Here is a 13659-nt window from a genome sequence, read left to right on the forward strand (position 1 = left end):
ATACAAGACAAGAATGAAACATGTGTATGTGAAGTATTCGGTCAATGAAAGAAAATATATGTTTCCTTCAACTAACACATGTACTATACTATTGAAGCCTGGGTGGCCGAGTGGTTCCAGGCGCTACAGTCTGGAAACGCGCGACCGCTACGGTCTCTGCCTCGGGCACGGATGTGTGTGATGTCCTTAGCTTAGTTAGGTTTAAGTAGTTCTAAGTTCTAGGCGACTATGACCTCAGAAGTTAAGTCCCATAGTGCTCAGAGCCATTTGAACCATTTTGAACTATCCTTTTGCAGTGCAGAAGATGCTCCTCCACCCACCCCTACTAGTAATGGACTAATCCATAAAACTAATAACCACGGTACCGTCACAGACACTACAGAACTCCTACTAAAACAACAAGGCTCTGACCCACTTCATTCTCGACCAAGACTTGTCAGTATCATACTGCTCCTGTGATGCAGAACATTTAAAAATATCAACAAAACAGATAGTAATTTTATCAGTATTAGATAAACATTGATTTCATTTTCTGAAATTATGTCACTTTCAGACACAAGATAGCTAAGTTACATTACAGTAAAAGCTGCTAAAGTAAAGAACTGATTGATAACTGATGAACAAACTGTTTTAAGTATTGATGGTTGAAGCGGTAGTAACAGCGCTGGTCCGTTTGCACGAGATCTTAATCTTCAGTCCGATACTGTAGAAATGAATCTGTAGAGTAAACATTCCAGGCAAAAGAATGTACTTCGAACCCATTAATAGCAGTTCCTATACTGGTTTATAACTTTGGATTTTCCCTGATGGAACCAAAGCTGGAGATTCCATTCAGGATTACAGTTACACCAAGAGATGTGAAATACTGACACATTTGTTTCAATGTAAATTGAAATAATGAATTTTGTTATCATTTAGCTGTTACTTTTTTCACAGTTCTGTTGCATTAGCTGTTCTAAAATCCAGTCCAGACTGAACAACGTGCCTATAACACGGCACACAATATGACACCTGAATGAGATTTTCACTCTGCAGCGGAGTGTGCGCTGATATGAAACTTCCTGGCAGATTAAAACTGTGTGCCGGACCGAGACTCGAACTCGGGACTTTTGCCTTTTGCGGGCCAGTGCTCTACCGACTGAGCTACCCAAGCACGACTCACGCCCCGTCCTCACAGATTTACTTCTGCCAGTACCTCGCCTCCTACCTTCCAAACTTTACAGAAGCTCTCCTGCGAACCTTGCAGAACCAGCACTCCTGAAAGAAAGGATATTGCGGAGACATGGCTTAGCCACAGTGTGGGGGATGTTTCCAGAATGAGATTTTCAATCTGCAGCGGAGTGTGCGCTGATATGAAACTTCCTAGCAGATTAAAACTGTGTGCCCGACCGAGACTCGAACTCGGGACTTTTGTCTTTCGCGGGCAAGTGCTCTACCACTTGCCCGCTAAAGGCAAAGGTCCCGAGTTCGAGTCCCGGTCCGGCACACAGTTTTAATCTGCCAGGAAGTTTCAATATGACACCTAGTGTTTAGCCTCTGTGTAACTAAGGGAACGTATCTGGCAAATTGGTCAGAGTTGAGGAGTGGAAATGAATCTTCTAGTGAACAATAATCTTTCAGTTAAAGAGTGTACAAATAAAAATTTCAAGTCTAGGAGTTGTACGTGTTAATAACTCTACACGGCCTAATATCTACCCTGCATTAAATCAGTTTATTACACTGATGTATTTAAGCTTAAACAAAAAGATTCTTTTCTGCTTCGAAAGATGAAACAAGTGGTCCAATATAAAACGGACATCATAGTATGGATACAGAACAGGAAGACGTGAGACTGCTATAAAATTTCGATCCAATGAGTGTGAACCGGTCGCAGGCAGCACTCTAAAGGGAACTATTGCCTGTATTATGTCTTTGCAGTATGTTCCTCTACACACAACAGAGATGCTCCGTAAAGGTTTAACCGATTCTAAAGTTGAAAGAGGAATTACAGACTGACAGAGCGGTATGGGTGGCACCCATTCAGTATAACGAGAAACACTGGGAGGCAACAAGGAAAAAAAAAGGCCGTGCAGGGCCTCTACTCACCCTGGAGTCAGAGAGGAGTGTCTCCAGGCAGTGAGTCCCGTCGAGGTGCTCAGCACACTGTAGGCAGGGACAGTGTGGTGAGACACTATATTTACCTGTCGGCAAGAGCTGGGCCGCGTGACGTCACCGTCTCATGTACCCCCTCCACTCATCACCGTCCTCATGTCGCGCGTGTCACATTAACGCTTATCTCGGAAGTTCATCGTCAGGTGTTACAATCTTAGGTAACGAGTACGCTGTGTGAGTAGGCTTTCTACTGGCTCTCATATCGAGTGCTGATATCCGTATTACAATGTGTGGCGAAATACCAGAATGTGTTCTGTTATTGACTGAAATTTCCCACTCCATGACTGAAAATTTTATCAAAAACTCAGCATAAAAAAATCTGTTTTGGAACTACATTAGCAGCACACGTGGTAATAGTTATGATGCTTGCTGATCAGTTCTGTTTGACTCGAGCGAATAGTCTGATATGAAACGGACAAAGTAAAACCCATATACACACGTAGTTTAAGTTCTTTTACATAACAGTAAATATTTGTACATTGCTGACCACTTAAAATTGCTACACTAAGAAGGATAACAACTTACTCAGTGCGTACATATACAGAATAGTGGAAAGAATACACAATCAAATGTTTAAGTTATCTGGGGGGAGTATAGAGTGCGAGTTGCGGCGCACAGAGTTTCCACGCCTGGCATCAACAACATCCCTGACCCATCCGTCAAGTCTGTGTACAGCCTGTCACCAGATGTGTTCACTGCTACGGTCGCAGGTTCGAATCCTGCCTCGGGCATGGATGTGTGTGATGTCTTTAGGTTAGTTAGGTTTAAGTAGTTCTAAGTTCTAGGGGACTTATGACCTAAGATGTTGAGTCCCATAGTGCTCAGAGCCAACCAGATGTGTTCAGCGGAGAGGTCCGGAGAACCGACTGTCCAGAGCAACAGTCGAAAAGTCGATTTATGTCGAGGTAGTTCAGGACTATATGAGCAACATACTGTCTTGTTTTATCGTTTTGAAAGAGAACTGAATAGAGATCTCAGAGATGGCATAAAGCTACCAACCTTAACCTATGTGAACCAGATCGTGTTGTGTACTCAAATGGCACTGCATACCATCACACCAGGTGTTGGGTCTACATGACAATGACAAATGCAGTCTGGCAATGATTGTTCTGCTATTTCGTCCATCGTAAATCTGTACGTATACAGGGTGTCCCAGCTATCTTGTCCGCCCAAAATATCTCTGGAACAATAACAGCTATTGGAAGACGACTTTCACCGGTATCAATGTAGGGTTGGGTCCATGAATGTACATATTTGGAAACATTCTAAAACGAAAGCATATGTCTTTTTTTAACACAGACTTATGTTTTTTTAAATGGACCTCCTATATTTTTTCTTCAGCAATCCATAGCATGAGAAGGCACATACACAATGGCGTTGATTGCATCGCAATATTCCCATTACATCCCGAGATATTGAGACGCGAAGTTGACGCTTGAAACACCCGACATGCGCTGCTAGAGCACGTCCTGAGGCTCAGACGTGAACCCCATGCTGCCCGTAATCGCGATGTGATTGACATGTGTAACCGCACCTCCATACTTATCAAGAGGTCCGAAACGAATAATACGGTCTGCTGCCATCCTGCTGCGATTACGGGCAGCATGGGGTTCACGCCTGAGACTCAGGACGTGCTCTAGCAGCGCATGTCGGGTGTTTCAAGCGTCAACTTCGCGACTCAATATCTCGGGATGTAATGGGAATATTGCGATGCAATCAACGCCATTGTGCTTTGTCATGCTATGGATTGCTGAAGAAAAAATATAGGACGTCCATTTAAAAAAACATAAGTCTGTGTTAAAAGAACACATATGCTTTCGTTTTAGAATGTTTCCAAATATGTACATTCATGGGCCCCAGCCCTACTTTGAGACCGGTGAAAGTCGTCTTCCAATAGCTGTTATTGTTCCAGAGATATTTTGGGCGGACAAGATAGCTGGGACACCCTGTATACGAAACCTAACTAAAAAGACCAACTTCGCGAGTACTGGGTGTAGTGACGTCGTTGGTTGCATGAATGTAGTTGAAGGGCAATTCGATGATGGCGGTTGCATCTTTCTACACGATCGAGCATCTGTTCATAATGCAAGGCCTGTGGCGGAGTAATTACGTGACAATAACATCCCTTTAATGCCTGGCCTGCACAGAGTCCTGACCTGAACGCTATAGAACACCTTTGGGATATTTTGGAACGCCGACTTCGTACCAGGCCTCACCGGCCGACATTGATAATTCTCTTCAGTACAACACTCCGTGAAGAATAGGCTGCCATTCCCCAAGAAACCTTCCAGCACCAGATTGAACGTATGCCTGCGAGAGTGGAAGCTAAGGGTGGGCCAGCACCATACTGAATACCAGCATTCCCGATGGAGGGCGCCACGAACTTGTAGGTCATTTTCAGCAAGGTGTCCGGATACTTTTGATCACATAGTGTATTTGGGAGGGAATACAGGGAGTAAGATGTGGTGCACAGAGTTTCCACATCTGGCAGCACCAAGATCTATGACCCATCTGGGTGTCACATCAGAAAGAGATTGGCTGACACATAGGGATGTGTCAGTCGGTATCAATTCTGTGCCACAGTTCGTCAGTCGCAGTGAATGGTGAGCAATGGTTGCGGTAGGTTGCGTACAACATGTCACCAGATGCGTTCAGTTGGGAGGTCAGGAGAACAGTCGAGCTGTGTCAAGGTACTGCAGGACTAGATGAGCAAGATGCGGTCTGGTATTATTTTTTTGAAAGAGAACAATGGAGACCTCAGAGACAGCATACAGCCAGCATTGCCTGCCGTCCACCTCAGCCACCATGAAAACCAGATCGTGTTGTGGACTCAAATGGCACTGCAGACCATCACACCGGATGCTGCGCCTATAAGTGTCTGGCAATGACTGTTCTGCTTGGTGTGTCTACACGTAGCTATGTCGTCCGTCGTAAAACTGTACATATACTTGGAACATATCTAAAAAGACGACCTTCGTGACTACTGGGTGTAGTGACGCCGTTGATTGCACCAATGTAGCTGTGCCTCTCCCTGCTGCTGCGCCAAAGGAAGCGGCAGCAAAGATCACCATGCTGGCAGTCTGTGCTGCTGCAGACGCCGTCGCACCGTCCACTTGGATACTTGTCTGGCTGGACACATTTCCTGACTCAGCATACGTAGCACTATTGTACAATGATGCACCGTCAAGTGAACGATACGGCACTGACTGCATCCGTCCTGTAGGCCTCGATTCCATACACAAATGACAGTCCCTACACCTCGGCCAACGTAACAGCAATATCACGGAAAGGTAAAATGCAGTCTGGACAGGACACGATTTTGCTGCTGTCGGTTTCTGACACATGCTGGTCGTTTCTACGGCTAGCACGAACGTTACCACAATCTTTTCACAACGATGGACCACTGAATTGCGACTTGTGGGCGGGAAACCAGTTTTGCGTGTATAGAGCCTGTTGGTTTCATTACTCCTCATGTAGTTGGTCTGAAATGTTAATCACCTGCATGTGGAAGCATATAATACATTTCACATGCGCAGGTTGTAATGGTACTTGAATCGCGTAGCCATTGCGCTCTCGATGCCAGCAGTGTTTTGCTGTGTTTCTGTGAAATAGTTAGCATATTCCTGAGACAGCATTCGGATTTGATTTCATTAATGTGGAGGTGTTTTGATGCATCGATATGTTTCTGTTGCAGCGATATTGTTCTTGTGTGTGTTCTTTCTTTTGTCGCTGTGATCTTTGACGTGCTTGTGACTCTGATTCTGCGGCGCGTAGGCGATTATTAGTTACTTAGTTAGAGAGTCGGACCTTGAGAAGGGCAAGTCATGGACGTCATGTTGGAAAGACGGACATTGTAGTCAGGTTATAAAATTTAAACTTTAACAGTGAGGAAGATGTTTTCAAGTATGTATTGTATTGTGAAGTGATGTTTTGTGTGTTACGTGATATTGCAACAAAAGCAATAAAAACTTAAATTCGGAGTGCTGATTATTTCTTTACATCACCATTGTGCTAACTTTCAAAGGTTTAATCTTCAAGAATGGTTTGTGAAACACATCTATAAAACTCTTGAACATAGCAGAATAAAACCTAGGCCTCTTTGCATCCGAGCTAGGAATCATCACCACCTAGATTTTCGACGATTGAGCCATAATTTTACAACGAGACCAGCGTGGGAAACACGGAGAGATGAGTGCCTAGTTTATTCATTATTACATGAAATGACTTTATTAACTGTGCTATAATTGAAACGTCCCCTTTGAACAATTTATACATGACTGTGCTTAAACTGACACACAATATTTTGTTAGCGCAACGCAATCTGACTTTAAAAATTCCCTACAAAAGAATGGCCCTGACTAACAGAAAACTATACCTTTCACAAATCACTTACCTCACAAAAATCTTCGCTACTCAAGCTACTGCAATAGAGCAAGCGCCACTACTGCCAGCTAAATAAAAGATTCAAACTGCTGAAGGCACTAACTACTGATAGGGATAGTTAGCAAATGAAAGATATTAATAGAGAACGAACAATGTATTTACCTTGATATCATCATATATAAATATAGCAGTTCATGACAACTTTCAAAACTCCGCCATCTCTCTCCCCACATCCACCACTGCTGGCGGCTCACCTCCAACTGCGCAACGCTACGTGCTGTTCACATCCAGCTGCCTAACACTACAATGGCGAGTATTACAACAATGCAAAGCAGCCACAGACTGCACACAGCACAGCCAGTGATTTTCATATTGAGCGCTACGTAACGTTGCCAATAAGAAAACATAAACAGCCTACTTACATAGAGAAAACATAAACAGCCTACTTACATAGCCCCCATGCTCCCCACAAAAAATTTTACAAATTTTTTTTTGGGCAGTGGCCAATAATGATTTGATAAAATTTTTCATAATTACAATAACAAAGAAATCAAATGCACACACTTATTGATACAATGTTGGTCAAAAGCTAAAATTTTCTCACAGTCCATAAAGATAGACCTGATCATTCATCATAATAGTATTTACAGGTTTTTTTTCACAAAGTCTCATTAGTAAAAGAAATTGCACACAGAAGTAGTGAATTTCCATGCAGTCTTGAAGAAGTAGTGTTGTCCTTCCAATGGAAAGACAGTGCTGACTCTTGACATGCAGACAGGTATTGGTCCACAACAGAGCAAACCCACAGCAGAGTCAGTCGACGTTTTGAAGAATATTGGTAGGTAGGTCATCACAGAGCAGACCCACTGTAGTCCTGGTAGAGATTACGGTACTGGTGGGCCACCAGAGGCGCAGACCCACTGCAGTCCTTGTAGAAATAATGGTACTGGTGAGTCAGCAAAGATGCAGACCCACTGTAGTCCTTGTAGAGATGGCCAGCAGCCATCTGTTGTGACTGTGCAGGTGCACAATCACCATTGAAGAGTCTTGCGGATAATATAGCAAGTCCATAATCACCACTTGTGCACTCACAAAGCTTTTGGAATTGTCCTTAGAACCAGCAATGCTGTTATCCAGTCTCTTGCTGAATTAACACACGTGCAAACACTAACAGTCCCTACTTCTCACATATTGTCCATATACTATGACCAACAGAAACGTGTGCAGTGAAATGTAACTTACAAGTTAATAATATGATGAACTGGTATCAATTACAATTTTATAACATAAGAATACAATAACAACGGTACAAAATACATCATTAAAAAACATAACAATACAAATAACATTTGTAGTACAGGCTTTACAAAAGAATCGAAATAACATATACATCAGTGTTACAGGAATTATGACATGAGTGCATACATAAAAGATCAGAATAACTTTCGAAACATCAACTTCACACATGAGCATTAAAACAAAACAGAATAAATAATGTGTAAGCATAATGCCAATTATATTTGAGGATAACAGTATTCCTCATCATAGTGAATGTAGCTTAATATTAAAAGAAGAAAAAATTCTATGAAACTACACAGAGACAGGAAGAAAACAAATACACAAGGGTACACAAACACATAGTGGGATAACACCAATAGGAAAGGACAGGATTCGTTTTCAGTGTAACATGTGGTACTGCAGTCCAACCCAAAACTTCATATATCTTTCCTCTTATTTCATCCTTTGTTTCCACCAAAAAAATTCTATCTAAGCATGCTTTCTGTATTTATATGTTCACACATTTCTTACCTCAACATTTATTTCCAAGAAAATCCTACCTAAACCTGTTTTCTGTACTTTTTTTCGTATAACTTCTGAAGGCATTTCTTCCAATTCATCGCAACTCATTCTTTTAGAGGCTACCCCCTCTTAAGCTAACTTAAATCTACTGAGCTCAGATGCTAAACTAAGGGACGAGGCAATGCAGCAGCACATAAAACAATTAATATAAACAGCAATGAAAAAAATGGAAAATCGCAAAGCAAGCTACAGTAAATCTAAATTACCAAGCAATTCAACATTACAACTAATATGAGGCAATGCGCAGCAAACAAAAAAATAAATCTGGCTTAGCAGAGTAACACAAATTAAAATTCAGTAGCACTATGCCTGGCAACCAACAACAGAAAATGAAATAACTTATACCTAAACATGACAAAGCTCAAGCAGAAAAAATAGTACACTAAAAATGGCCATGTCTAATACCTATGTCACATCTTAATACTAGAGTGACGCATCACAATTTATTCTACAAAAGAAATTACCAAGTACTTGAAAAGAAAATTATGAATGCAGTTCCTGTGAAGGTAAATGTCGTTTTGTGCTCCCTCATTTTTTTGAAAAAAATTATTATTTACTCGATCTGCAGACAGAAAATATTTATATTAGTACATCTATAAAATTTTATTTTAACCAATGCTGCAGTGCTGCTAGAAACTAGATATCAAATGAAATAAGCAACTATGTACAAAGTAAAGCATAAGAACATCATTCAGTAGTCATTAGGCATTTCATAAGTTAGTAGAAAAATCTCTCAACTAGAGAGACAGTAGTCATAATCAGGTGTGTAGACAAACTATTTCTTGTCATTTAATTAGGCATTTCAGTAAATATCAGAAAGTACGATATGTTTCCAAGTAATGAGCGTGTCGTATTTGCGATGCTTTCTACAAAGGAATGTCAGAAGTGAGGTTAATGGGCTTTTTTTTTCTCCACCTAATGGCTTTTTCTCCAGGTGGCTGGCCCAGCTGGGCGCCACAACGCGTTACATCAAGGTCACTTAGCTTTCTTACCGAAATATTTACGACAGCAGTTTCCGCTACAGTGGCAGTCTCATATAAAACATTTCACAGGTCAAGAATTTGCGTTACAAATCTGTAGAAACAAAATCCTATTGATATAACAATGTCCAAAAAATTTTCGTCGGCATTGTAATACACTCACGCATTTACATACATTTCATAACTCTCAAAGTACGATTCTTGGTTTCCAACAACCTTTTCCACAAATCAGAGTCCCTAACCACTACTCATTATTTCTCACCTTATTACACATATACATATTCGTCGACACTTCTTCAATATTTCATCATAAGAAATACGTAGCCTAATAAACATTCCTCATGTATGGTAGCATCATCTTATTGATCATAAACATACCTCAACAGCATAATACACATCGTCGTCATAATGTCATAACAACCTCAGTCAAATCTTAAAAACGTCGTAGCTTTCTGCAATAATGTCAAAACCTAAAAAAATTCTCTGCTCATGTCAAAAGTGTCATCTGCCTCAAACACACTTTAAAAATCATAATCGCATACCAAATATATCATTCAAAGCTCTCATAGTATCACAATGGTTCTGAAAAAATATGAGCATTTCACAAAGTACAGACAAAATACAATTTCATAAGTGTGAAGTTATCCAACTGTGTAATTGCGAAAACATCTGTCACTGATGTAATAAAAAAAAGTTTATCTCTCAGTTACATGATCAGATAGCTGTGTAATTTGTGTGTTAGAGAAATATGGTACCGATGTGTAAAGTTGTATAAGCAAATACCATATTAGCTAGGGTTCCTTGTGGTTGCCACACACATGGTACACAAAGTAAGCGTGTACCCCCCTGAGGATTAATGTAATTATACCCTCAGGTGTTACAGATTACAGCAATGGAATGAAATGTATCACGGAAAACTTTCTTTGTAATTCAAAAATCTTTAAAAATAAATGTTTTAAGTACAAAATTAATCACTCAAATACGTGTACTGTAGCGCTAAATGTGCGTCTTGTGGCAACATAATCTGTGTGGAAGTGTCGTAGTTATCGTCCTCCGAAAGCTAAGTTCTGCAGAAGTCAATGTAATTACCTCATAATACACAAAAGTGAAATGCTTTGCGTATAAATGTCTTAGTTATTACGCTTATTGCCGTGATGAGGAAAGTACTGTGCTGTAACGTATTGTTGTGCTACGGAAAAGGCAGTCTCATTGTAGCTATACCACAAAAGTTACTAATAAAACATGTTTTGCTTTCCAGAAGAATTCAGTAAAACTGTGCAGATATAAAGCAGATACACCGCAAAAGCAACAATGTAAATTATGTCACGCATTAGTAGTGTCGTAATATAACCATGTAGCTGTCAGAGAAACCAAATACTAAGTCATCTTTAATCTCACAGAAAGTACTTTAAATCCCAAATGTATTTTCAAGTAAACCAAAATGTTGCATGAAAATCTCATTAGCAGTGCCAGTATATGTTCTAAGTATGTGAGCCTTATAGTCGTTACGTAATCGTGCAACTAACAAGCAAGAATGTACAAATACAACACTGTGTCCTCTGTTCACTATAACAATGCATTCGTAATTTCTGTTTAAAAATGTTCCCTAGGTTCTAGACTGGATATTTAACTTCAAACATTGTTACATATTAACAGTTTCTTAAGTCTGACAAAGCATACTAGAAATGTGAAGTGAAAAGTTATATGGCAAAGACAAAGTTAAAAAGCAGATTATCTTTCAATAAACGGTTTTACATGTGAAATCTGGTGTAAACCTTTACTCTTCATAGTACTCAGAGTTTGAACTTGAATGCAATTGTCATGCGGTATACGTCGGTAAAGAATACTGGAATTTTTCTCAAGGTTAGCGTCTATGTTATTTTTCTCTGAGCCAGCCAGCGCACGTGGGTGCCTGCGGCGCGAGTCATTGTCTGTCTCTTTGTTGGCACGCGTCGTTATTGGGATTAGGAGACCTAACTTCTACAAATTCACCGTGACGAGAAGGCCCTGATCTGTTTGAATCCCGCCAGTTCTGATGCAATTCAGGTCTGTCGTTACGATCACATCGTCTGTCGTCATGTCGGTAGTTCCTGTAGTTTCTTTCTTGTCGGTTAAGTGGTGGAGAATTTCTCCCTGAATCGTAACTGCGCGCTGGACCGTTGCGTCTAAAGTTATTCTGTCTCCCGTAATAATAATTATTTTGGTTCCCATATTGTCTGTTTCTCTGATTGTCTCTGTGATAGTCACTACCGCGGAGAGGTGATCTTTCCCTGTAATTATTACTACTCTGCCAACGGTTGTCGTACGGGTGGTGTCTATTTTGGTCACGATTTGCGTTGTTAGAATAGACCTGTTGTGTCCAGTTATTATTTCTGTCGTCACGGAATTGTGACGGAAGTGACCTGTAGTGATTGTTTTCCTGTTTTCGCATCCCGCGACTGTCTGTGTCAATTTCTAGTTCTTGTAACAGTCCCTGAAAAGCCTCAATGTCTTCTTTGCAACGTCCTGCTAAAATAATATGTCGTAAATGTTCAGGCAATTTGAGTAAGCAAATGCGGATGAGTTCTGAGGGGCTGTATGGGTTTGACAGGTACTGATTCTTGTGCAACATGTCTTCAAAATATTTCACAAGACTGGAGAATTCAGATTGTTCGAAATGTTTCATCATTATGATGCTATGTTTTACTCGGTCTTGTGTGGCTTGAGACCAATATGCTGAGAGGAAGGCATGGTAAAACTCTCCTTCACTGTGGCAATCGTGAATTACCGATCGCATTCTTACAGCTGGTTCATTCTCCAAGTAGCCACACATAAATTATAATCTGTGTTCTAACGACCAGTTGGGAGGAAAACAATGCGAGAATTGATGGAGCCATGCTTGTGGATGAATGTCGTTGCCAGAATTCTTAGATGTTTTGAATTTACGTGTAGTAATGAACAGCTTATAGTCAAAATCATCATGTCGGCGAGTCGCATATCGGTCATTGTTAGGTCGTGTCGGCCGTTCCATCTCAAAATTCGGTGCACATTGCCAATTTCTTTCATAACTTCCGAAATGCCCTGTGTTATTATTTTGTGGCTGTTCCGTATTTCTGTGTCCCTCTTCCCGTATTGGGGCGCGAGTATCCTCTGAAATATGTAATTCTTGTATTAACTGTGTCAGCTGATCTTGGTGTTGCGTATTAATCTGATTCTGATTTTGTTTGAATTTCCTAATTTGTTTGCACTCTTCTGTGTCATTCAGATTATCATCTACCTTCGTAGATAGATTAGTGACCTGATCCGAAAGTTCAGCTACTTTCTCCGATAGTGTACTTATTTCCTCAGTGTGTTTTTCTGAACCAAGTTTCAAAGTGTCCATTTGTGTTGAAATCGAATCTACTGTGTCCTTTAAGTTTTCTTGAGTTTTTGCAAGTTGCGTAACCGAATCGGTAGATGCAACTGAGTCAATTTTAGCCCACAAGGTCTCATGATTTTCATGAACAATGGTTTGCAGTTCTTTTATGGCTGCTTCGTGATTCTGTAATGCATTTTCATGCCGCGAAAAAATAGGTTGAAAATGCTCACAAATTTGTGTTTTTACGTCATTACGGACTTTTTGACATTTCGATTCGATGTTATGTAACTCAGTAGTTAAATCTTCACGTGTTTGTTCAAGCGTGGTGTGAAGATTTTGTTCCATTGCGTCTAACTGTTGCTGTGTTTGTCTCTGGTGTTGTTCCATTGTGTCTAACTTTTGAAGCTTTTGCTGTGTTTGTCTCTGATTTTGTTCCATTGTGTCTAACTTTTTAAGATTTTGTTCCACTGTGTCTAACTTTTTAAGATTTTGTCCCATTTGTCTCTGATTTTGTTCCATTTGTTGCATTAATTGCAATAATAATGTATTAGTGTCTGGAATCTGTTTCTCTACGCTTTTCGGCAGTGCATTTGCACCGGCAACATTCACATTTTGACAAGCAGAAAATGTGTCTTGACTTATTTGAGAAAACGGTGATGACCCAAAACCTGAATCTACAGTATTTGCGAAATTGTGTCCTGTCATTTCGGATTCCTGAGGCGAGCTGTTGCCGATCGATCGATCGATAATGCTTCCCTGTTCACTAATTGTTTCACTGCCTACGCCATTGCTTGCCACCCGCTCAATTTCCCTATGCGCAATTACCAAATTACTACTTTGAACATTAGTTAATTCATTACTATGCGGCGCTAACACACTGCTTTCGTCTTCACTGTCATTTCTCAGTTTACTTTGGAGCCTAGTATTACGTTTTTCACACGCCATAAT

This window comes from Schistocerca serialis, chromosome 11 (assembly GCF_023864345.2).
Source record: "Schistocerca serialis cubense isolate TAMUIC-IGC-003099 chromosome 11, iqSchSeri2.2, whole genome shotgun sequence".
Taxonomy (NCBI): domain Eukaryota; kingdom Metazoa; phylum Arthropoda; class Insecta; order Orthoptera; family Acrididae; genus Schistocerca; species Schistocerca serialis.